At 42.3% G+C, this 27,004-nt stretch overlaps 1 pseudogene; it reads right to left on the reverse strand.

Moving 5' to 3' along the window:
* Positions 1–5,551: 5,551 nt before the first annotated feature.
* Positions 5,552–5,669, reverse strand: LOC126356566 (5S ribosomal RNA; annotated as a pseudogene).
* Between the last annotated feature and the right edge of the window lie 21,335 nt (positions 5,670–27,004).

Here is a 27,004-nt window from a genome sequence, read left to right on the forward strand (position 1 = left end):
GGAATTCAATATGGTGTTGGCCCACCTTAAGCCTTGAGGTCAGCTTTTACTCTCGCAGGTACACGTTCAGTCAGCTGCTGGAAGCTTTCTTGGGGAATGGCAGCCCATTCTTCATGGAGTGCTGCACTGAGGAAAGGTATCGAAGGCGATCAGTGAGGTCTGACCTCAAGTCGGTGTTCCAAAACATCCCAAAGTTGTTCTATAGGATTCAGGTCAGGACTCTGTGCAGCCAAGTCCATTACAGAGATGTTATTGTCGAGTAACCACTCCGCCACAAGCCGTGCATTATGAATTGCTGATCGATCGTATTGAAAGATGCAGTCCCCATCCTAAAATTTCTCTTAAACAGTGGGAAGCAAGAAGGTGCTTAAAACATCAATGTAGGCGTTTGCTGTAATAGTGCCACGCAAAACAACATGGCGTGCAAGCCTCCTCTATGAAAAACGTGACCACACCATAACAACAACACCTCCGAATTTTACTGTTGGCACTACACACGCCGGCATGCGACTTTAACCAGGCATTCGCCATACCCACACCCTGCGATCGGATGGCCGCATTGTGTACTGTGATTAGTCACTCCACAAAACGTTTTTCCACTGTTCAATCGTCCAATGTTTACGCCCCTTACACCAAACGAGTCATAGTTTGGCATTTACCAGCGTGATGTGTGACTTATGAGCAGCCGCTCGACCATGAAATCCAAGTTTCTCAACTCCTGCCTAACTGCCATAGTACTTCCAGTGGATCCTGATGCAGTTTGGAATACCTGGGTGATGGTCTGGATAGATTTCTGCCTATTACACATTACGACCCTCTTCAACTGTCGGCGGTCTCTGTTAGTGAACAGGCGAGATCGGCGTATACGCTTTTGTACTGTACGTGTCCCTTCACGTTTCCACTTCACTATCACATTTCGAAACAGTGGACCTAGGGATGTTTAGGAGTGTGGAAATCTCGCGTACAGACGTATGAGACAAGTGACACCCAATCACCTGATCCCATTCGAAGTCCGTGAGTTCCGTGGAGTGCCCCATTCTGCTCTCTCACGACGTCTAATGAATACTGAGTTCGCTGATGTGAAGTACCTGGCATTAGGTGGCAGCACAATGCACCTAATATGGAAAACTATGTTTTTAGGTGTGTCTGGGTACTTTTGATCGCATAGTGTATTAGGCAGTTTAGCATTTCTTATGTTGAAGCAGTTATTGCAGAATCTATCTAAATTACGGAAATTTGCTATCTGAAAGTCTACTCTCAATTAATTTGTATATAGTGGTTAATTTTTGTTTCAAGGAAAGACTCATTACATACGTTGTGTAGACGGCCCGATCTTCCATTTCTGCTTTACAGTGTATCACCGTTTCTAGTTTTCGTGTATATAGTACTTTTTATAGTGAAGTATTATCAATAGTTAATTTTGGAATATGGAATGTTTAGTTGGTGACGGACTGATACGAAACATTCACGTTTTATGAACGGCCCATTATTTAATTTCTACTGCTGCATTTTTTCGTTTCTGCTATCGATGTATGCATGTAGTTGGCGTTCTTTACGTAAAAGTTATTATGATGTAAGACCGAATTACAGATTCCTTTGTATTGTGATAGTCTGGTCAGAAGTGAATTGTATAAAATAGTGAATTCTGGTTGCGATGAGAGGTGAATTAAATGCATTGCATAGTTGATCCTTTCTTTAGTTTTTACTGTTACAGCATACTGATGTATTTATTAAGACAGTAGGTGGGCTAGGCCGATGCTGCGCCACTCTCCATTGTTGCCAGATCTATCCAAGAGGCGGCGATGACATCATCCAAGATGGCGGAGTGTAGATGTGGCAACAGCACATGATGTCATCCAAGATTGTGGTCGTGACCTCATCCAAGATGGCAAATTTTGGCGGGAAGATAGGTCAATTGGGCTACCTCTGCTAACCTAACCCACCCCTCCACTCAACCAGAAATTGCCTGTGAGCTCAAATACCATCAGGACAATGCACCACCTACTAACCTAAGAAAGTGGTGGGAAAATAGGTCAATTGGGCTACCTCCAATAACCTAAGTCACCCGACCAGCACCTCTTTCTAGGGATTGGTGGGATAATGACTCAGTCTGTGCTGGGCTGCTAGAGAGAGGAAAGAGGGTAGTTTATTTCTTTTGGAACAATTTATTTAGGGATGAATTTTGAAAAATAGTATATTTATCACAGTGATACAGAACACAACTCTGACATGCTTGGTGTCACACCATACAGCCTACAGATCTGCAAACCACTTGCATATAATGAAATACATTTATGTCCAGAGAGCCAAACAACTCGTAAATCGTCGAAATAATAATACATCTAAAAGACTCTGAAATCATGCACTAGTTTTTATTTAAAGGATTTGAAGCACTACCGCCAACTAGTGTATTTGCCACGAGGTCTAGAGTTCAACTGAACTAGAACACAGTATTGCCACCAGAGGGCACTGTCGTCCATTCTCCTCCGTGACATAATCCAAAATGGCTGCTATGACGTCAGCTGATGACGCAAGTACCTTTATCCAAGATGGAGGGAAACAGTGTGTTCGCCTCAGGGTCCAGGCCCAGTATACAGTATCGCCACCAGAGAGCACTATTCATCCCTCTCATCTATTTGACTGCTTTCTCTCTCGCAATTCTAATGGAACATATGTGACAAGTCTACCCTGTGTGGGTGTATACTGACATCACAGCGTCTAGCCCGCATGCGTATACTGACATCATAGATTGTGTGCTAGAAATCTGCTCCACCGCTCATGATTCTAACGGAACACGTATGAAAAGTGTGCATCTAAGAAAGTTCTCAAGTCACATCACTATGTAAAAATAAGAACCAAGTCGAACCCTCGGAAATTATGTAGTGTCCCACAAAAACTTAATGTTCGCTTTCTTGATGCCTCAGCTTGTCTCTATAGAAAAATTCTGTTTAAGAAATTAGCCCAGAATGTCATCTTTTCCACTGTACACCATTCAAAATTTTCTATTTTATCACCTCAAGACTTTCTAAATTATTTGCTTCAGCCTTTGCAAAGCTAAACTAAATCTAACAAACACTAGTCGTAATACCAGCAACCTAAAATTACACGTATGTAGCATTCACGTCCGAAAATAACTAAGCTCGCAGACTTTGAGCGAGATGCAATTAAAAAAAAAACCATCCCTTCCTTGATCAAGAATATATCTAATTGCAGTCTCCTCAGATGAGTTCGTAATATACGCATAATGACATCAGATTCAAAGCCTGAATTCAGTATCATCCAGTGTGTATTCCAAATAGCATCTTCACTCATAGTATGAATTCTTTCGCTGTAAACCGATAAGTTATCACAGACTCAGTTCTCCTGGGGATACAGCTTTCAGTCCAGGACTGCTAGAGAGCCCCCCCCCCCCCCCAAATGTTCAACACCCATTGGCTCACACTGAGATCACGTGATACTATGTCATCACATCTATATAAGGAATCGCTCTCCCGCAGTCTTTCTCACTCGTCCTTTGTTCGTCTCATCATTTGTTTGTTTGTGTGTTTTTGTCTCTTTGTGTTCGCTATCTCTTTTATCCACTCGAGGCAAAGAGAGTTGACTCCAGCAACAACGCCTCAGAGTCTTGTGGGAAGACACTTTGAGTGAGTAAGTAATTTCTTATTTTGAGTGTGAATTTTCGTGTCTATGTTAAATTCGCCTTATTAATGTCTCCTTGTTATAGTACAACTGGCGGATATTGTCCTCGAGTGTGAAGAGCAGGCTGGACTGCAACAGGCTCTAGAAGTCCACTCACTGTGTGGGGGATGTGTGGAGCTTGTCTGCATGCAGTGTACGGTACGGCTTCCCTGCGTGGTGCCAGTTATTCGGCAGTGTATTCCAGCTGGATATCCAGTAATGGCGTCTGATTAATAGGGGCTCACCTGTACCATTGTGTTTGCGTGTGCTTGGCCGTAGATGTTGGATCCGTACAAGTATGTCTTTTGGTCTTTTATGTTTCCATCTATGGTTGTTGTCATAGTTCCCCAGATTCAGAATAAACAGGTTATGCGAATGTCTGGAGTTTCTGTATAGTCTTGTGGTGAGTTTGCGGATTACCTCTGTGAGAGTCTCAAGTCGGTATTCCCGATGAAGGTCCGCGATGCGTGTGTATCGTGGAGCATTGCTTATGATTTTGAGTACTTTCTTTTGTATGAGCTGCAGACGGCGCAGGCGTGTAGGCGCAGCGTATCCCCAGACAGGAGCTGCGTACGTCATCAGGGGTCGGATAAGTGTCATGTACATGGACCTCGACACCCTTCTGTTCAGTGTGCTACGCCTGTTGAGCATAAGGTAGAGCTGTTTGAGCCTCGCACTTGCTCCTATTGGTCATGTGTTGTATGTGGTCCCCCCAGAGTAATTTCCAGTCCAGCCAGACACCGAGGTATTTGACTTTCTCACGGAAACGTATTGGGCGTGCATGTAGAGTTATTGGTCTGCAGTATCAGTGTTTGCGCAGTTGCTTCGGTCTTCTAGTGAACAGAACGGCTTCCCACTTGTCGACGTTTACTCTAACACGCCATTTCTCCAACCAAGGCTCAGCCACTCTGAGTGCAGTCTGTAGACGTGACGTAATGTCTGATGGTTTTCAGTGTTGCGCGAGGATGGCTGTGTCATCCGCATAGATTGCCATCGTTGTGTTGTGTGTGAGCTACAGCTGCCGCTACCCCGGCCGCTACATCATTGCTCTGGCCTCCATTGGCCGCCTTCTCACAGTGGCTCGATTCATCAGTGCACCGTCACACGGGGTACAGCTCGCACGCCTATCCGCCTCACCAACTCCGCCGAATCGTTCTAGTTATAGTATTAGTGGAGATCCTGTGGCTAGTGGCAGTTCCCTCTCCTGTCCTTATAGTGAACGACATCAGGTCAGTCATACCGTAGCGCAGTTGCAGTACTCGCTGATTGCTGAAGCCTTTCACGAGCGAATCTCGTTCACCAGGATCAGTAACCCAGCAGGAGGGTACTGTGACCCTGTTGGATTTCTAAGCGCATGCCTTCCTGTCGTGGAAACGGAGCTCCTCAAGGTAGTCAATGATCTGTAGTATCCCGCCATTAAATGTAGTGCGGTGCTTTGCATTGAATTATCGCACCCCCCCCCCCCTTCCCCCAAAGTTGAGTCTGACGTTGAAGATACGAGTATTCTTTATCTTTTGGGGGAAAGATGGCGTGATAACGCGGAGCACGTCAGTTGTCGAGTGGTTTCGTGAATCAACCTCGAGTGTTATATTGGGCTTGTTTTCTGAGGTGGATGTGAAAAGCTCAGCTAAGGCACTCGGCAGAATTTTGCACTGGACATCCATACACATGTCTATGATCTGGTAAATGAAAAAGCAAAACCCAGGACCATCCGACCGCCTTGTCATCCTCAGATGAGGATGCAGATAGGAGGGGCGTGTGGTCAGGAGACCACTCTCCCGGTCGTTATGATGGTTTTCTTTGACCGGAGCCGCTACTATTCGGTCGAGTAGTTCCTCAATTGGCATCACAAGGCTGAGTGCACCCAGAAAAATGGCAACAGCGCATGGGGGCCCGGATGGTCACCCATCCAAGTGCCGGCCACGCCCGACAGCGCTTAACTTCGGTGATCTGACGGGAACCGGTGTATCCATCGCGGCAAGGCCGTTGCCTGGTAAATGAAGGGTCTAGCTGTATCAAGCTCCCTAAAGGTATAGCTAATAAGCATGCGTGCATTAATGTCGAAAATAGAAATGATCAGGCTTGTTTTGCATGGTCAATCGTGGCTTGCAAAAAAAAAAGTATGATCGAAGGAACCATCCTCATCATCCCAGTACATAACATGTAGGTGATAATATTCAAAATGGTTCCAATGGCTCTGAGCACTATGGGACGTAACTTCTGAGGTCATCAATCCCCTAGAGCTTAGAACTATTTAAACCTAACTAACCTAAGGACATCACACACATCCATGCCCGAGGCAGGATTCGAACCTGCGACCGTAGCGGTCGCGCGGTTCCAGACTGTATGATAATATTCGTGGGTGTTATAACTTTGACGGTATAGAGTTCCCCATCAAGATCCAGGACATACCTAAATTTGAGGCGCAGAATACCGGCATATCGGTTCATGTTTATGGCCTAGAGAAGGAAAGCAAGTAATATGAGCAAGGCAAGCACATCGTCATCGGCCCCCTCCATTTCTCAAAATTTGCTGGTGAGCGTTAGCTGCACGTCAGCATCAGTGTGTTTAGGACCCGGGACAACCGGAAGATCCGGAAAATACCCGGAATTTTTCATTGTTTTAATTTTCAGTTAATTTTTTTCTAATTTTGACTGGTAAGAACCAATACTGCAACAAAGGATATTCCCGCATCCCGCTACTGCAGAATAATGCTGCAGCAACAAAATATTAACGAGAGAATAAAACTTAAATTACAACATATAAAAAAAACACACAGTCCTCATACAAGCGTTTGCCAACAGCAAAGACTATGCAATGCTTCGTGACTACAAATTACCTCCGATGAGCGTGAGGTCACAACTGTTTATTCGATTCATTTATGCAGTTACAAGAGGGGTTATGCGCATGCGCAGCTGAGTCGCGTATGAGTAGTACCTTCTGTACCTTCTCCCACTTCTGGCTACAGAAATGTCACTGTCGGTTGTGTACGCAGCGAAACAGAGTATCTGAACCGGGCGGAAATTTCGGTGGTAAGGGGGCCAAATTCGTATTCTTGACGGAAAAAACAACCTTGTTTCACAAAGCATCTAGCGCACGTTACTCTATCGATTATTCAAATGATTTTGAAACGCGCCCCTGTTGCTTTTTGAGCACATTCTTAGTTGATTTCTGAATGAATCATAAGTTGATTTTTGAATGCATGCATAGTGTACTTGATACCCATGCAAGGGGATTCCTCGTAGCATCTAGAAATAAACTTTCCTGCAGACAGAAGGGGACGGGGCTATATGAGTTGAGCGGTATAAAGCCGAACGGCTGAATGCCGTTTGTTTATGTGATTGATTCGCTATGCGATTGATAAGCAGTGTTATAATTACTAGCGAAGCCCATAGATTCAGACTACCAGAGTGGAAATAGACGACTAACAGGAATAACTGGTAAGAAACATTACGTATTATCTTCTCGGTTTATCCAAGAAAGTGAAATTTTGACTGAAAATTTTTGGCCACATCGCTACAGTTGAAAGGGCAAGTTGCACATTTCCCAGCTAGCAGCCCTTAAGTTCTATTCCGGGAGTAGAGCGGAAAACACGTTGTTCGAACACGTAATAACGCCTAACCGGAGAATAATCACTGGATAACTAAACAGGTGATTCTGGCAGGGTAAGTAGACTTAACTGGAGAATGAGTTTTGACAATGATAGGAATAGTTACAGAATTAGTGATGAGAAGATAGTTTGTTAGAGCGAGGAAGGAGAAGAAACGGGGATATCACACAAATTATGTAATAATATGACGATTCCAAATTTATACAAACATTTCGTACTACTACTTTTTGATCTCATGCGTCAAAAACTGGAGCGTATGAATGAAATGTGCAACTATTTCCTAATATAAAGCATTTCGCTGGTAGTAGGCCAAACAGGCATTTCATATTGGTACTTCGCGAATTATATTGTCATATTATAAAAATGACCATTATTACCAAAACACCCTCTCTTACTTGGTGTGCGTTACAGTTGCTGAGATATTTGAAAGGCCTGTTTTCTTTTGTCTAGCAGACAGTAACAAAATAGACGTAATCAGATCGAGAAACCACACCAGTTTTGGGTACTATTTGTATTAACAGCTTTTTCAGTATTAGACAACGGCATTTAGATTTTTCATGTAGCAAACCGTTTGACGAACTTTGATGAGGTAATAGATTCTTTCGCAGTAAGGAAAGTACACCATGTAAAGCTGTAGCAAGATTAGAGAGAGAGAAAAAACAGAACGCCAGGGCTTAAGGACTGAAGAAATGTCTTGCTTGTCTCTTGTCTTGCCTGGTTTTATGTATCCTGTATTTCATTTTATGCCACACAGAACAGCTAGTTATTGACTAATAGGCAATAAAGAATCCAAATTTTCTGAGGAGTTCTTGTTCTTCCAGCTACAAATAATTCCATCCAATATTAATTGCGAGAATGTTGTTGTTGTTGTCTTCAGTCCTGAGACTGGTTTGATGCAGCTCTCCATGCTACTCTATCCTGTGCAAGCTTCTTCATCTCCCAGAACCCACTGCAACCCACATCCTTCTGAATCTGCTTAGTGTAGTCATCTCTTGGTCTCCCTCTACGATTTTTACCCTCTACGCTGCCCTCCAATACTAAATTGGTGATCCCCTGATGCCTTAGAATGTGTCCTACCAACCGATCCCTTCTTCTGGTCAAGTTGTGCCACAAATTTCTCTTCTCCCCAATCCTATTCAATACTTCCTCATTAGTAATGTGATCTACCCATCTAATCTTCAGCATTCTTCTGTAGCACCACATTTCGAAAGCTTCTATTCTCTTCTTGTCTAAACTATTTATCGTCCATGTTTCACTTCCATACATGGCTACACTACATACAAATACTTTCAGAAATGACTTCCTGACACTTAAATCTAGACTCGACGTTAACAAATTTCTCTTCTTCAGAAACGCTTTCTTTGCCATTGCCAGTCTACATTTGATATCCTCTCTACTTCGACCATCATCAGTTACTTTTCTCCCCAAATAGCAAAACTCATTTACTACTTTAAGTGTCTCATTTCCTAATCTAATTCCCTCAGCATCACCCGACTTAATTCGACTACAATCCATTTTCCTTCATTTTGCTCTTGTTGATGTTCATCCTATATCTTCCTTTCAAGACGCTATCCATTCCGTTCAACTGCTCTTCCAAGTCCTTTGCTGTCTCTGACAGAATTACGATGTCATCGGCGAACCTCAAAGTTTTTATTTCTTCTCCATGGATTTTAATACCTACTCCAAACTTTTGTTTTGTTTCCTTTACTGCTTGCTCAGTATACAAATTGAATAACATCGGGGAGAGACTACAACCCTGTCTCACTCCCTTCCCAACCACTGCTTCCCTTTCATGTCCCTCGACTCTTATAACTGCCATCTGGTTTCTGTACAAATTGCAAATAGCCTGTCGCTCCCTATATTTTACTCCTGCCACATTCAGAATTTGGAAAAGAGTATTCCAGTCAACATTGTCAAAAGCTTCTCTAAGTCTACAAATGCTAGAAACGTAGGTTTGCCCTTCCTTAATCTAGCTTCTAAGATAAGTCGTAGGGTCAGTATTGCCTCACGTGTTCCAACATTTGTACGGAATCCAAACTGATCTTCCCCGAGGTCGGCTTCTACTAGTTTTTTCCATTCGTCTGTAAAGAATTCGCGTTAGTATTTTGCAGCTGTGACTTATTAAACTGATAGTTCGGTAATTTTCACATCTGTCAACACCTGCTTTCTTTGGGATTGGAATTATTATATTCTTCTTGAAGTCTGAGGGTATTTCGCCTGTCTCATACATCTTGCTCACCAGATGGTAGAGTTTTGTCAGGACTGGCTCTCCCAAGGCCGTCAGTAGTTCCAATGGAATGTTGTCTACTCCGTGGGCCTTGTTTCGACTCAGGTCTTTCAGAGCTCTGTCAAACTCTTCACGTAGTATCGTATCTCCCATTTCGTCTTCATCTACATCCTCTTCCATTTCCATAATATTGTCCTCAAGTACATTGCCCTTGTATAGACCCTCTATATACTCCTTCCACCTTTCTGCTTTCCCTTCTTTGCTTAGAACTGGGTTTCCATCTGAGCTCTTGATGTTCATACAAGTGGTTCTCTTTTCTCCAAAGGTCTCCTTAATTTTCCTGTAGGCAGTATCTATCTTACCCCTAGTGAGATAAGTCTCTACATCCTTACATTTGTCCTCTAGCCATCCCTGCTTAGCCATTTTGCACTTCCTGTCGATCTCATTTTTGAGACGTCTGTATTCCTTTTTGCCAGCTTCATTTAATGCATTTTTATATTTTCTCCTTTCCTCAATTAAATTCAATATTTCTTCTGTTACCCAAGGATTTCTAGTAGCCCTCGTCTTTTTACCTACTTGATCCTCTGCTGCCTTCACTACCTCATCCCTCAAAGCTAACCATTCTTCTTCTACTGTATTTCTTTTCCCCCTTCCTGTCAATTGCTCCCTTATGCTCTCCCTGAAACTCTGTACAACCTCTGGTTCTTTTAGTTTATCCAGGTCCCATCTCCTTAAATTCCCACCTTTTTGCAGTTTCTTCAGTTTTAATCTACAGGTCATAACCAATAGATTGTGGTCAGAGTCCACATCTGCCCCTGGAAATGTCTTACAATTTAAAACCTGGTTCCTAAATCTCTGTCTGATACCTTTTATTATCTCCAGGCTTCTTCCATGTAGACACCCTTCTTTTATGATTCTTGAACCAAGTGTTACCTATGATTAAGTTGTGCTCTGTGCAAAATTCTACCAGGAGGCTTCCTCTTTCATTTCTTTGCCCCAGTCCATAATCACCTACTACGTTTCCTTCTCTCCCTTTTCCTACTACTGAATTCCAGTCACCCATGACTATTAAATTTTCATCTCCCTTCACTACCTGAATAATTTTTTTTATTTCATCATACATTTCTTCTAGTTGGCATATAAACTTGTACTAGTGTAGTAGGTGTGGGCTTCGTATCTATCTTGGCCACAATAATGCGTTCACTATGCTGTTTGTAGTAGCTTACCCGCATTCCTATTTTCCTATTCATTATTAAACCTACTCCTGCATTACCGCTATTTGATTTTGTGTTTATAACCCTGTAGTCACCTGACCAGAAGTCTTGTTCCTCCTGCCACCGAACTTCACTAATTCCCACTATATCTAACTTTAACCTATCCATTTCCCTTTTTAAATTTTCTAACCTACCTGCCCGATTAAGGGATCTGACATTCCATCATACAGTAAAGCTGCATGCCATCGGGAAAAATTACGGCCGTAGTTTCCCCTTGCTTTCAGCCGTTCGCAGTACCAGCACAGCAAGGCCGTTTTGGTTAATGTTACAAGGCCAGATCAGTCAATCAAACAGACTGTTGCCCCTACAACTACTGAAAAGGCTGCTGCCCCTCTTCAGGAACCACACGTTTGTCTGGCCTCTCAACAGATACCCCTCCGTTGTGGTTGCACCTACGGACGGCTATCTGTATCGCTGAAGAACGCAAGCCTCCCCACCAACGGCAAGGTCCATGGTTCATGGGGGGAGAATATATATATAGGGTGTTAGAGCTCATTTCAGTTTCGTCCACCTACGCTCAATGGAGCACGTTATCGTGATTTCATACGGGATACTCTACCTGTGCTGCTAGAACATGTGCCTTTACAAGTACGACACAGGATGTTGTTCATGCACGATGGAGCTCGTGCACATTTCAGTCGAAGTGTTCGTACGCTTCTCAACAACAGATTCGGTGACCGATGGATTGGTAGATGCGGACCAATTCCATGGCCTCCACGCTCTCCTGACCTCAAACCTCTTGACTTTCATTTATGGGGGCATTTGAAAGCTCTTGTCTACGCGACCCCGGTACCAAATGTGGAGACTCTTCGTGCTCGTATTGTGGACGGCTGATATACAATACGCCATTCTCCAGGGCTGCATCAGCGCATCAGGGATTCCATGCGACGGAGGGTGGGTGCATGTATCCTGGCAGCAGGAAAGACACCACAGGGCATTTTAATTTCCGCTGCCCTGAATATAGTTTGATGGCATCTATTACAAAATATACATATCTGAGTTCCATTGTGCGAAGTACAGTGATGTGCGGTACAATGTTGTGTGAAGAGGCGTGGCACTTCCCTTTGGCACACTTAACGACCAAATAACATGCATTACATTTTCTCGAAGTTATATGTTTTATGCATCAGAATCTTCAGAAAGATGTGCGCTACAAAATGATCATATTGAACATATTTTTGAAAAGTCGTTTTTTTTAATTTTTTACGTCCTATTTCAATGGTCGAGGAGGGGGGGGGGGGGGGGGGCGCCAGTATCTAGTATTGCCCCGGTTCGAAATATTGTAGATCTGGGGCTGATGCACAGAACAGTCTGAGTTATAGTGGGGGGGAGGAGGAAGGGGGGGGGCTCCATGTGATCCGTGTTTATGTTTAGTGATTTTGCTGTTTCCTCTTCATTTACTGGAAAAAAATTGATTTCTGTGGCTGGGAGCTATCAAGTGAATTAAAATTCATTCACATAATTATGGAAGGCTACAATATGTTGTTAGTTCTAGATTTTATTTTATTTCCACCTTTCTGACAGTCAAGCATTAATCGCCATGCAGAAAAATGAAGTTATTTTTGTCGCTTTGCCAAAGAAATTCGGCTTTTATTTATCTTTCCGTTGAGGCAGCTAGTTTGTTTCTAACGAAGTGTTTAATTCCACACTACTGGCTAGTTTCAACTGCATTTCAAGAGCATGTTTTCATCCTCTACCATGTATGGCATTATGGCATAATAAAGAACCAAACCTGAGACAATGAAGTACTGGTACTCCAAGAGAATTTACATCCCAAAAGTCACACTGAAAAGCTTAATATTAGATTTATTTTGTTGGGACTCTGGACATACGAATGTGCGCTTTAACGCGAATTACTCATTTCAGTATGGTTCAAGAAATTCCGACTCTCATGGAGTATCCTCTGATGTCTTGTTTCTTTTATGACATAATGTAAGATCTTTTAATGTTTTACACATACGAACCATTGGGCTCCCTACGTCATCGTAGCTGCGCAAGTGCGGGGATGCCTCTTAGGTGGCACTCTCTGGCAACTGTTGGAACAAATCTATTTGTAACAGATCTCAGGAAAATATTGCGAATTGTGGTTTGAAAAGCGTTATTTTCAAAGTAAATTTCCTTTTGCGCAAGATGAACTATGTGCGAGAATGTATGATGAATTTCTTAAATCACAGAGCGTTTAACTCTAATTTAAAAATAAACTCTTTGATGACAAGCCGTTTAGAAGAATTTCGAGCCCAGAAGATCAGAGATTTAAGTTGGTATTAAACATTTTACTGACACATTTGTGTGATGTCTAAAAGTCGAAAACGCGCAAAAAAGGTCTAAGTTGTATGTGAAAGCTTAGTTTCTCTTGTAGCTCACTAATCTTCGCGACAAATATTAAAAATGAAAACTTGGCTTTTCCTGTCGAAACACTGTGTGTATTAATTGAAAATATTAACTTCTCCTCTCTGTGTGTTTGCGCTACAGTGATGCTGTTGGCAGACTACATCATGCGTCCTATCCTATGAATATCCACGGTTATCGGCTGACGAGATCACATGACACGAGCTATGACTGGCTTACAAAAACGCGTCGCAATCTCGATTTCAATGCTTTGGAAAGTAACATGCGGTTTTTGGTGCAATTCGAATTTATACTTTCATAATACAAAAATATGCAAGGTGTTTGTTGCTGCACATTAAAGAACTTTCCAAACGTGGTTTTACCCCCTGAGTTTCGTTTTCTAAAGTTGTGGGAAATTCTAAGCTGCTGTTTAAAATCATAACCACTCAAATGATTGATAAATTTTACTGTTCTGAGGGAACGTATACTGTCACTTAACATGGAAAAAGTGTATTTTCACCTGGGAGAAAGTGTTTCCCACCCGGGAGAAAGTGTATTTTTAACCGGGAGATCAGGAAAAAATGCAGGAAAGATTTTCCTTGTCCAGGTATACACCCTGTAAACATGCTGCTCTTTTGTGAAGGTGATAATTATCACTATGTTTGGATAAAAGACATGTTTCGACTCCTTTCGTCCCAGATAAATAGACATGAACGTAAACAACATATTTGCTTTCTTTCTTTCTTTCGCTTATGCCATAGTCCCTCAGCGATTGCAGGGTCACCGTGGTTACAACAGCTTTAGCAATGTTAGTGTTAGGGATGGCCGAATGCCCTTCCTGCCACCACCCCATACCCCCCAGGACGGAATCAGTGTACCCCATCTGTCTGCGTCGAGTGTAAATCGTGAAATAGTGCAGACGTGTTTCAAATCTCCGTGACACGTGTAACTGAGGCGGAATGTGGGGACCAGCCCAGTATTCACCTAGCGGTATGTGGAAAACCTCCTAAAAACCACATCCAGGCTGGCCGGCGCACCGGTCATCGTCGTTAATCCGCTGGGCGGGTTCGATCCGGGGTCGGCGCACCTTCCCGAGTCCAGGAAGCAGCGCGGTAGCGCTCTCGGCTACCCTGGTGGGTAAACAACATGTTTGCTTAAGGTATCTCAATTACTTCTCATCAGACAAGTTATTAGCCACGCATCTAGTAGACTGCGCTTCCAAGGATCCGGTACGTGTTATTATGCCCACTGAGAACAACAAATTCATAAAGTTCAAGAATGCGCACCACCAGGAGCTATATCTGTTTGTAGTATACGCCGACTTTGAATGCCTCCTCGCTCCTGTGACCCGCTCTGAAGGTGACCCCACAACTTTGTAAGGTGAGGTTTTGCTTATTCTAGAATTGAGAACAACTGTGTAAGGTGAAATGACAAGTTTAATACCACAATTTTTATCCCAAAAATACACACTTTTACACAGTTTTCAACTCGACAACAAAAAACTGGGCAATCGATAACGCATCTCACAAACATCAAAAAATTGAAATAATCTTATACACAACAATCTTAAATATTAACTCTCTGAAAGAACATTAATCCTAAGAACAGTATTTGAAAGTTTAATTGGAAGTTTCTTTACGAAATTGCTCCTACACATATGTTATGATGTTGGTCAGTACTACGAAAATCGTCCAATTCCGGTTCAGAGTTCGATACTATTATTAGGATGACAATCAAGTCTATGGTGGATGGTTAGTTAAGTGAGCGAGATTACCCAAGGCCGCTCGAGTTTAGAGTGGATGAACCAACAAAGTGTATGCCTCTGCATGCGGTATTTGCCTCAAGCTGCGACGTGCTGCTGACTGCAACGCTGCTCTCTCCCACAGAAATTCATTTGCTGAACTTTCCAGCAGAAACTTTTCCTATATTTTTCGTTATACGAGAAAACACGTAATCATCCCTCGTCTTTGTATGTGGCGATTTACTCTTGCGCGGTTGGAGCAGCGTGCATATTATAGTGCCCTCTCAGTTCTCGCAAGAACAATTAACTAATTTACCTGGTTCAGTTCTTCACAGTTGGAGATAAATGTTGCTACAGCTAATTTCTAGCTGAAGTGCAGCCGCTGTGAATGCAATGTCCACACAAATTTCGTCTCTGCGTCGTACAGAGCGTTAAGCGCTCCATTCTGCACTTGACGCCAGTTTAGAGAAGAGTCCCCCAAAAGTTTTCTCTCTTGTCCTACTCATGGCAGAACTGCCCCCCTCCACTTGGGCTCCTTCTTCACATCATAGCTTTTTTCGACCAATAGGAGTGTTTCTCTTATTTTGTAGAAACTCTCTCTACCAATCGCAATCTCCATTCTATTAAACTGCGTTGAAACTTCAGTATTTTTCTCCTTCCTAGTGCGTTTCCGCCAGTCGCGATTTTGTGTCCATTCTAGACGCCTAAAATACATTGACTTTGCCATGTGTCGCACTCACTGGACGAAATGCTTCACTGGCTCTTGTTCGAATCCCATTGGAATTCCGAAATGCAGCTTTCTAAAGCTTTTTCTCTGTCCCTTGTGCGGATATGCCGCTACACGCGGTCCTCCACCCTGAATCACCTTGCTGGGGTCGCTGACCTGCCTCCTGCCATCCCTTTAAGTGGTTTCCGTCGTACCCCCTGCAACACTCCTTCACTACACTGTTGTACGGCTGGCTTTTCAAACTAAAAACGACCGGAGTAGTTTGTTCCACCTTCCGCTCAAAGACATGCATTGTATAGGAACGGTGTGTTAATAACCATCGATTGACTGTCATCCCTTTTTGCATTACATACTGATAGGCAAATGTCCTCATAACCGCCGAATTACGTTAGGTGTCATCTTCACCTTCTTGTTCCGATGTATAAATGTCTCATGTAAGTTGTGAATCTGACAATTTATTCTGCCACCTTACAACTTCACACACAATCTTTACAGAAAAACACTTACCATGTGCGGCACCGTACCGAGTTGTATTGTCATATGATTCAGGTCTTAACCGCTACAAATCTTATGTTGGGGATAATCCTGCGGTTTGGCTTCTTACTGAGTTTGAAACATTTTCACAGGAGGTTGGTATGCTTTACAGCGGCAATGTACCCATGACCAAATCAAAGGAGAATGAAGATTTGTATAATAACGCCGTTGATTGTCATATTTGTGGGCTGCCGTTAGATAGAAAAGCGGAAACTCCTCGAAGGGGCCACTGTGATCTTACCGGGAAGTTCCGTGCTGCAGCTCACAACGCGTGCAGCTACCTAGACACATACGGGTTTTCTTCCACAATTTAAGTGGGTATGACGCTCACTTTGTAGTTGAGCACTTGGCTGATTTCAGTTTGGAGAAAGATCAGGTCAGTGTCTTACCTGAGACCGTTGAGAAGTATATTTCATTCTCCAAACGAACGACGCCAAGAATTACACTCCACCTCCTTGATACGCTACGTTTTATGCAAACACCACTCCAGGAGCTTGTTGAAACTCTACTTCGGGGGTATATGCATATCACTCGAGCTGCATTTCCTGACGAGGAGAAGTTTGAACTTGCGACTAGGAAGGGGGTTTTCCCATATGAGTATGTGGATAACATGACGAAAATTAGCTAAACCAAGCTACCGGACATAACTGCATTCTCCAGCAACCTCACAGGCTATGCCATAACTGTTGCAGAGTATGAGCATGCCTTGAATGTCTCGCAGGAATTCAGTATTTCCACTTTAGGTGAGTACGCATGTCTTTACATGGACACAGACGTGTGCTTGCTTGCGGATGTTATCAAGAATTTCCGGAGTCTGTGTATGACCACATATTCTCTGGATCCCGCCTTTTATTACACGACACTTGGGTTGTCTTGGGACGCAGTGTTCAAGATAACGAACTGAAGCATCGAATTATTGACCGATCCTGACATGCTTCTTTTCTTTGAGCAAGGGATCCGTGGAGGACTTTGCCAATGTGTCCATAGGCATGTCAAGCCATATAACCCACGGATGGGTGACAGGTGTAATGCATCCCATGATTCGATTTATGTAATGTACATCTATGTGAATAACTTATATCCGCACACAGCAATCACTGCCAATTGGCGAGTTTCGACGGGTGTCCAAAGACAAATGCAAGGGATTAGGTGGAAAAACCATGGAGGGTATGGTTCAAATGACTCTGACCACTATGGAACTTAACATCTGAGGTCCCCTAGACTTAGAACTACTTACATGTAACTAACCTAAGGACATCACACACATCCAGGATTCGAACCTGCGACTGTAGCGGTCATGCGGTTCCAGACTGAAGTGCCTAGAACCACTCGGTCGCAGCGGCCGGCTAATGAAGGGTATGGCAGCTGATTCTGATGTAGGGTATGTGGTAGAGGCAGAACTCACATACCCTATTAGTTGGCATGATGCGCATGCCGATTTTCCGCTGTGTCCAGAGCAACTAGTTCTGCAAAGAGGCTCCATACCAAAACTGGTAACAACGCTGGGGGATAAGTGGAGATACATTATTCAATATCATAACCCCCAGCAATGCCTCAGCTTTAAGTGGAGATACATTATTCAATATCATAACCCCCAGCAATGCCTCAGCTTGGGTATGGAGCTGGTTAGAATCACCTGGGCTATTTCCTTCAAACTGTCCTCCTGGTTGAAGGAATACATTGATTTGAATGTGAGACAGAGAGCTTTCACGACGTGTGACTTTTAGAAAGATTTTTATAAATTAATGAATAATTTTCTGTAGACCAATGGAGAATTTGAAGGGACGACTTGAAAATGTTATTAGAACCGAATGGGATGGGCGTTATGGCGTAAGAAATTGCATTTCCAGACCAAATTTTAAGCAGCTCACCAAATTCAATAAGAACTTTGTTGCTGTGGTGATGGCGAAGACTACAGTAGAGTTTACGAAACCTATTTATTTGGGGATGTGCATTCTAGACCTATACAAACTCCACATGTAGCGCTTTCATTATGAGTTTGGGAAAACTCACTTCGCAGAACCTAAATTACTTCATATGGATACTGATAGCTTCATCTATTGGGTGAAGAGCTGCGATTCATATGAAGTAATTATGTGCCACAGTAATGAATTCGACACATCCTCGTATACGGCCGATAATCCTTATGTCATTATTCTGCAAAACAAGAAGGTTATTGGTCTTATGAAGGACGAGTCGAATGGATTGCCAATTGTGGAGTGTGTTGGTGTATGCTCAAAAATGTATGTCTATCACACATTGGAAGGTGCCACCCAGAGATGGGCTAAGGGTGTGTGTCGCATGGCATCGAAAGCCCTCTCTATCGAAGACTATTTGCAGTGCCTGTGCAGTGGCATTCGTGGTGCTGCACTGCAACCATTGCATATGGTATGGCAGACCAGTATTCGATCGAGAGGACACAAGGTGTACACTTTACTACAGTCTAAAATTGTCCTGTCGCCTCATAACGATAAAAGAGTCATTTGTGATGACAGGATAAAACCCTGTGAGATCTTCTCCTTCCCCTTCATGTAGATGATAGCATCCGTGTGATCAAATAATTTAAGCACAGTCACCATAACTTTATAGGTTATGCCAGGATCATCCCAGGAAATTCCATGGTAGAAATGTGTTAACCACTTTGCACTCTTCTGTGTCTTAGCACACTTCACATAATTGAAAGACCTCAGTGATGCAATGTTTGCTGAGAATGTCTCTATTATTCCAGGATCTTTTGTGTATGCTACAAACGCAACATCTTTAAATATTAGCTGTCTACACTCACCATCATAGAAAACCTGAGCGTCCACAATGATGTTCACACCTTGAGACGCCATTTTAAATGCTCTAGGATGGTGCAGCACATATTCGCTTATACAGATCGTTGCACAACACCGGTGAGAGGGCAGTAGTTGATCACACGTCATGTAGAACTAGAGAATATGTGGCAGTGCGATCTGGAAAATTTGTCGATGGTTCAAATTCAATTTGCATTTCTATTAGTTCAGACTTAATAAACTCATTCTGTTTCGAGCAGTATATTACAACGATCGATGAAAGCTCCTTGGACGTATATGGACTGAGTAGACACCCTCCTTCCTCCCCTTCAGCAATTTCATAATAAGAAGCACGAAACCTTGCATACAAATGGTTCAAAAGGCTCAAAGCACTATGGGACTTTCCATCTGAGGTCATCAGTCCCCTAGACTTAAGAACTACTTAAACCTAACTAACATAAGGACATCACACACATCCATGCCCGAGACAGGATTCGAACCTGCAACCGTAGCAGCCGCCTGGTTCTGGACTAAAGTGCCTGGACTAAACCGCTAACGCTAAAACGCTAGAATGTATACATTTTCATTCCACTGCAGATGTAAAATATCATATGAGTAGAATTCCGATTTCAGGTAAACTTTGGCATTAGTTAACTTGCAGTTAGCGAATACGGTGGAATCATTTGCTGTACTTCCTCTTCTATCAGTCTGAAACACAAGTATGATGAATCTAGGTGTCTCTAGATGGCTGGAGGTCTTAATAGCCCATGTTTGTCTGCTCGCAGTCGGTAACACTGGGTGCTCGAAAACCTCCAGCGAGCGAAATGTCAGTAACAGAAATCTACCGAAATTCAGGACTTTAAAAGCTTCAAACGCTCCTCATCTGATGCACTAATGTGAGGCATTTTCCATATTATCGTGCTGATTGTGATCATATTCTCCTCTTGAACTCCTTGAATGTATGAGTTATTGTACAACGCACTCCGTACCAGAATTGAGTTCCTGTTTAGCTTTCATAATAATCTGTCTCATGTCCTCAAAGTATCCCATAAGCATTTTAGAGGTATGCATGCAGTAAATGGTTTGTACTCTGCAACTGTTCTCTCCTCAGGATCGTTTGTGAGCCATTCCGCATTTTCTAAACTATGCAAATCTGCGGGTGATGCAGAGACGTATGTTTTAAGGGTTGATGTTATGCCGACACTGCGTGCACGGTCGATCTCAGACTCATTGAGTTCATAGCGTATCTCTTGTAACAAGAATGCTAATGTATTACGTGTAACCTTGGATCCCACTCTATCGCTGCCATCGGTTTTCCTGAATGAGCCCTCTAGATATAAGAAACGCTTGCATGGAAGCGTGAATGCGTGTTGGTGCTGGATGACACTCCTAATTTCATCGTTCTTGTTAAATGTGGCTGAAGCATAAGGTTGATGGGAGAAGTATTCCTGATGTATAGTACTCTCATCATACACTACTGGACTGGTTATATTGAGTGAGGACGTCACTATGCAGTTTCAGGCCAACTGATGAAGAATCTCGCAGTTCGCACGTATTATCACTTTGCTGTTCAGTATCAAAGTGACATGCTGTGGATTGTGTGCACTTTTTTTACGCCGTACGCCCATTCTGCCTTAGATGTAGTCGTACCATTGTACGAAAGTCAACGAGTTGGTTATTCTGGTCCACAATACGCATCTCCAAATAGTCCAATATCTGAGCTGTCACTGCAAGGTATATTGCATTGGCAGGGGTCTCAGCAGTCTTATACACCATTGCAACTGAGGGGAAGAATCCATAAATAGTGTGAATCAGACTATTGCTCAGATAGGAGTCCATTGCAATGTTACATTCGACTCGGATTGTTTTGCAGAAAGCATGCCCACAGTCTGATCTGACTTGTAAAATTTACTTGGCTCGTTCTTCAAAACTTGTCCTTTTGTGAAACCCAGCAGGTGCCCTATTGAACCTTTCTGGTTAAAGTCGATCGTTATATTTACAGGCCTTACTTCAGATTTAAGTGTATTGATGTTTGCACGTAGTTCAATACCTTTTCCAGACTGTTTTAAGACTTCGTTTAAATCATCTATATTGTATGCACTCGGTATATTTCCACAATATCTTTTCACCATTAATATCCAGATGCAATTTGTTGTTACTCTCACTGATATTTGGGATGCTGTTATACGTCTCCAGTCCAATGAATGCAATACTCCATTCACCAATGCTCAAATCAACTGGCGGGAAGTAATTTGCATGCAATACAGATGATCGTTCTTTTAACATTAAAGTGTACAACATTGCATCTGAACCTCAACTGATGAAGGAATGTTTAAAGCTCCTCCTTATACAACATGCTTCTTCTTCTTTGCAAATGTCAAGAGAAACATGATGCATAGATGCCCACAGAAGTATGTATTAAAGTCCAGATAGCGCCGATAACTGTAGAACACATGTCTTCGGTGAGTGAAGTATATTTGTAATTCTTCTGGTGGTTGAAGGTCACCAAATGAGTCGAAATAGTAGACAGTATCCGCATTTTTCATAACACATGACACCCAGTGGGTGCCGGGGCCTCCAGCAACATCTAAATTCACAAGCCACATTAACCGGTTTTCCACATAGTCTTCGGTAATGTATCCCGCATAAACACACTACAGAATCTTGGTATGTTGAATTTATTTCTAGCAAACTTAAGAAGATCAGTATTTGTGAGTGGTCAACCTGGTAGGGCCATTAATGAACTTTTTTTTATTTATGAATAGATCCAGTCCTTTCCTGTACGGTTTCAAATATAATCCTTTTCCGATGGCTGCGGCTTTCATCATACGGTTGGGTCTTCTTGCCTCTTCTAACTGCACTTGGGAGTTTTGCGCGTTCTTGGCCGTTCGAACGATAGCTGAAGCACCACCAGCGAGGGAACCTACCACTGAGAGCGTGGAGAGGGCCAGGATGAGAAATGTAAGAAAACCGCCAGATGTCCTGTGTATTGCTAGAACTCGAGGTGCTTTAACCAATCCTCTTCTTCTTCTTCTTCTTCTTCTTCTTCTTCTTCTTCCCACATCGTTCTGCTTCAGTGCGTTTTTAGCTGCATATATCGCTGTCAGGATACAGTTCTTCAAACAGCTCTGCTTCCCGCCCGTGTCCTTCTTGTTTAGTGCACAATGTGCAGCCTTCATAACTCGCTTGAATTTCATCGTTCCTAAACCCAACTTAATTTTTCCCAGCATGGTTTTATCAACTGCAAAAGCTGCAATGCGTTGATCTACACCAATATCTTTTCTTCTCTGTATCGCCTTAGTCTTATCAGCTAAAATCCTGTCTGCAATGTGAGACTTGATAGAACTTTATTAGCAGCGTATGCAATATCATGTTCCATACAGGCTTCGTTGAGCAGATTAACCTCCTTGTGCCAAGCGTTTCTGAAGCTTTGTCCCAGGTCCACAGTAGTTGTACCCAGGTATGTGTAATTCCACTGGCAGTTTGTCTAGAATACCGCCACCTCCTCTTATGTGTCTCCTAGCATGCATGTTATGCTACTGCGGTGGTTATGTATTATGCTCCCCCATTATACAGCAAATTGTCGGCATCAATCCAATTGTTTTGTGTAGCAGGAAAACCCATCCATTTGATTAGTGTTTTATTTCCACGACGTCTTATGACTCTCTCCACGTGAAAACATCTGATTCTGAGCTTTTCTGCAACTCCTCGGTGTAGAATCAGCCTGCAATTTCTTCACCTTCAATATATAAGTTCAAGGATTCGTTCTTTGCACCTTTGAAACTGTAAATAACTTTGTTGAGCAGTTCAGTAGGTATGATTTCTCAAATTCCGTCTTGTGTTTTGAGATACACACCAAATCACCTACATTAAATTTCTGTCTGCATGGATCCAGCATTTTAATGCGACAATACACCGTATCCATGAATATTATCACAAACATCGATTGGTTTCATTTTTATTGTGATATGTTTGGTTCGACCATACTGAGCAGTTACTTCTGGGAGGATATCTGCCCACTCGTATGAGCCACGAAGGTTAAAACGCATTTATTGTTCTGTTCAGATGCTCCACGATACTTGCTTTCAGGTGAGTGAATGTTGAGTAGTGATGTATTCCGTACCGCTGCATAATGGTGTTGAAATACCTATTATAGAACTCCCCACCATGATCGTTCTGGAGGTTGTCTGGGCATCGATTCGTCCCTGTCTGTAGCAAACGCTCAAAAACATCCGCAACATTTCTAGTCGTTTTTGTTTTGACAGGTAATGCCCAGGCAAATTTGGAGTATGTGTCAATAACCATTAAAATATATTTGAATCCATTATTCTCATGTGAATATTCCCCAAATCTACAAGATCAACATGCCATTAGTCATCCAAAGCTTTAATCATAACATGCCTACAAGGGTATGTTTTGCATGCTGGTTTGTGTAGTTCTCAAACTACTGTCTCCATACTTATGCGATGATGCCTCTCTCTCTAAGCTCCGAGATTATTTAAACAACCTCATTCGAATGAGCTTTATTACCTGCAGCAGCTGATGCCATGATCTATTATCTCTTTGGGGTCGTCATAATAAATATACTGCAGGATTCGATCGTTCACTGCTTTATGCTCAATGTCAATACCATCATTGCTGCCGTTCTTGTTGTTGTTGTTTTCACCTTCAAGTATTATTTTTATAATGGTTTTATATTTCTTGTTGCTCAGGCTCTTCGTGATCTTATGTACAGCAGTCATGTGCAGTATTTCAAGGTACGGTTCCCTATCATTAACTCAATAATTTGTAGGTTTTTTTGGTAGGTCTTACGAAAATAAGATTCATTAAGCCGAGTGTTCTCTCAATCTGCCTATCACCAATCTGTATTGTGTCATCAGTTACAGTTACAGGATGCATACCCAACATGTACGATCTTCCTCTGGTAATGCCGAATGCTCTATCTATCTGACCAGGTGCATGACAGATGATGAATTCGTCAATGGCAACACCATAGTTATCATGTGTTTTTGTTTTTGCTGAGAGCTGTCGGAGAGATTCAGTAACCAGCTTAAAGGTATCTCTTAGTGTTTGCTGTCGATCCATATGCCCTAACCTCAGCAACCGTAATTTTTCACGAACTGCTTTCTGCGCTTGAATTACTGTCTACTTCATAGACATTTCAGTGTATACTAATCAGACATCTCTGCAGCGTCATGCTTTATATATCCACTCATTTTCTTCTTCCTCTTACTATGTACCTGCTCCCCCTTCTCGACAACAAAGAACTCTACATCTATTTTCCCCTCAATAGCCTCTACCTTTTCAGTTAAGTCGGCTACTTTCTTACCGACTTCATTAACTTACTCATTTAACGCATTCATCATTCTCAAAAGAGTCTGGTAATACATCTCTAGTTCCCTGCGCATACCCCCAACTTCATGCACAATGAGAGACACCCACATTCCTTGCCCATACTATGGCATCAAACAGTCAGGCCTGCAAGATGAGTGGTCTGCCAAGCGAGTGGATTCGTACTCACAATTAAGTTACAAATTATTCTCCTGTATAAATATTACGCAATGGAAACGGATAACACACATCTGACTAGTAGTAATTTACACAACTCTGACTGTTCACTATGCACTGGCAATATCACATTTTCTTTCTTACCCAATGGCTTTGACCAACACGTGGCCATCGCACTGAATATGAATGGCGCACACATTATAAATTCTGCATATCATGACAACATACAATTCGAAGGAAAAGGCCACCATCTTTTTCTTTTCACTATCTTTTTTGTATTCCGATAAATTCTATAACCTAAACACACCATTACATTTTCTACAACAATTACACATGAGAAACTCCGTCCAGTGGGCATGGCCTAACACTGGTGATTCTCTATGTTATCGTCTCATAACTATCTAACACTACAGTGCACTTTCTGGATAGGATGGTGGATCTTTTGCTATATCTCACACTTCAACTCTCACACCCATCATCACGAAAATTTCCTCCAGACTGAGCGGTACAAAAGGAACATGCATAACCCACTACCTCTGAACCTATCTTGCTACTCTCCCATGCAAACCACACATACTTAAATTACATGAAATACATCACACTGGCAACATACAATACAACACCAAGAATAGTCACAACGTTGTAATAACATCACTTTCAGCTTTCCCACTTCAATTAATATTCATCCCAGTTTCACACGACACCGCCCCACTTCGTAACTTTCCTTTCCTACTACGAACTCTGGAAGATATATGCACGTCTTCCTGTGCAATGCAAGCCAAGTGGCGTTGCTTGATAGTCGGCTGACTCACCTTGCTTCTCTCTCAGAGTATTATAGTTCGAATCAAGCGTCACACAGAATCATAACACGCAAAGTAATATTAAGAACATATTCAGCACACACGCGAGTCCTCAACTGATACCATGGACGAGTACTTCTCTCTATCCTTTGTCTCATACACAGATTGAGACTCACACAGTACTCACCACGTGGAAGTACTCGTCTCTAATTTCAAGTCCTGCACACGCCATTTCTGAAATATTTCCAACTTATAGTACACACGCCAGTAATTCAGCTTAACTTAAGCACTCGGAAGTATTTCAACTTATTGCTACAAGTGGTTTCATTGTGACCGTTGGCCACTTCCGAAGATTACTACGATCCCCTTAATATTACCTGCCTGATATTTAATTCTCCCCACAAAAGTTCCTGAAATAGAGAAATTATTATTCCAAACTACTCTTAAGTATTTCAAATGCATACCATGTCTCCACTCTTTTGTCTTTACGGAGCACACCTAAGTCAGGTCTTACCAACACAAGATCCAGCGGCAGAGTGCTGAAAACATGGCCGTTCTTTAGGTCATCTCGCACCTCTGTCGAGGTGGGGGAAGACCATGCTACCCATTGGTCAGCCACATTTCAGGCTCTCAAAGCTCTGGTAAATTTCATCTCTTTGGTTCCACCAGTTCTCAAAGATGATCATATATTCACATTCATTATCTGCAGTTAGCAGATGACCATACTTTCATTCATTTCACAGCTCTCACAAAATCGGATGTAGGGATTTATTTTGTGGGAGTGCACATGTGATCAATTAAATCAATAAATTGTCCTTCTTTCCTACACTGGTATCCGGCTTCAGTGTATTAAGTGAAATTGAGTTATTATTACAAAAAATATGTTGTTACGACAAGAATAACGAAGAATGTTGTACCTATTTTCAGTGTCGGGCTGTGCTGTACCCTTTCAACAATAGCCTGAATTTTCGCATCCATGTACTGGCGAATGTTCTGCCTGTGTTCACCCATTCTCTCAGGTTGAGAGCTATACATACGCTTGAATTTGTCCATGGTGTAGCGTATACTGATGTACTAACCTCTCTTACCTTGCTATATATGCAAAAACTCTAGAGAGTTTCGCCTGTACCTACCATCACTCAGTTTTCTTGTTTTATCAATAACGAAAAACGCATATTGTGGATGATTCATATTTTTACATAATCATTAAACGACATGTCAGTTCCGACATGTGCATGGTAAATGTGTTTTAAATTAAGATTGTCTTGTTTGGAAGCTATAATGAGGTTTGTATTATCCCTAACCAACTGTTTTGTGATTCTGGAAACAGAAACAGAAATATTTTCGAATTTGGTCTTGGTTTTCCACAGCAACATCGTCAAATATGAAGACAGTGTTTGGTTTTGCTTTGTCAAGTGGAGGGATATCACTGCTTTCATTGAATGTCGTGCATGTAAGACCATCTACACTGTGCAATATCTCCTACAATACCTGATACTTCGGTTGAAACAATGCTTTTGAGGATACACAAACATGCTCAAATCGGACTCCATCTATATGTGTTTGCGTCATGAGGACATTAGTCTTCCCACAATTGGATGGACCTACAATAATTGCTCATATATTATCAGGAAGGAGAATTCCGTTCTTCTTCTTCTGAAGGTCTTCTTTCGCATCTTTACAGGACCAGCCACCGACAACAAAGTTCTTGTGATGAGGATGTTTCACACACCCTTCCATGATACTAACTACACCAGGTAATGACAAGTAGTTGACATATCTAGAAAGATAGACTTGCAG

The sequence above is a fragment of the Schistocerca gregaria genome, chromosome 3 (genome assembly GCF_023897955.1).
Source record: "Schistocerca gregaria isolate iqSchGreg1 chromosome 3, iqSchGreg1.2, whole genome shotgun sequence".
Classification (NCBI taxonomy): domain Eukaryota; kingdom Metazoa; phylum Arthropoda; class Insecta; order Orthoptera; family Acrididae; genus Schistocerca; species Schistocerca gregaria.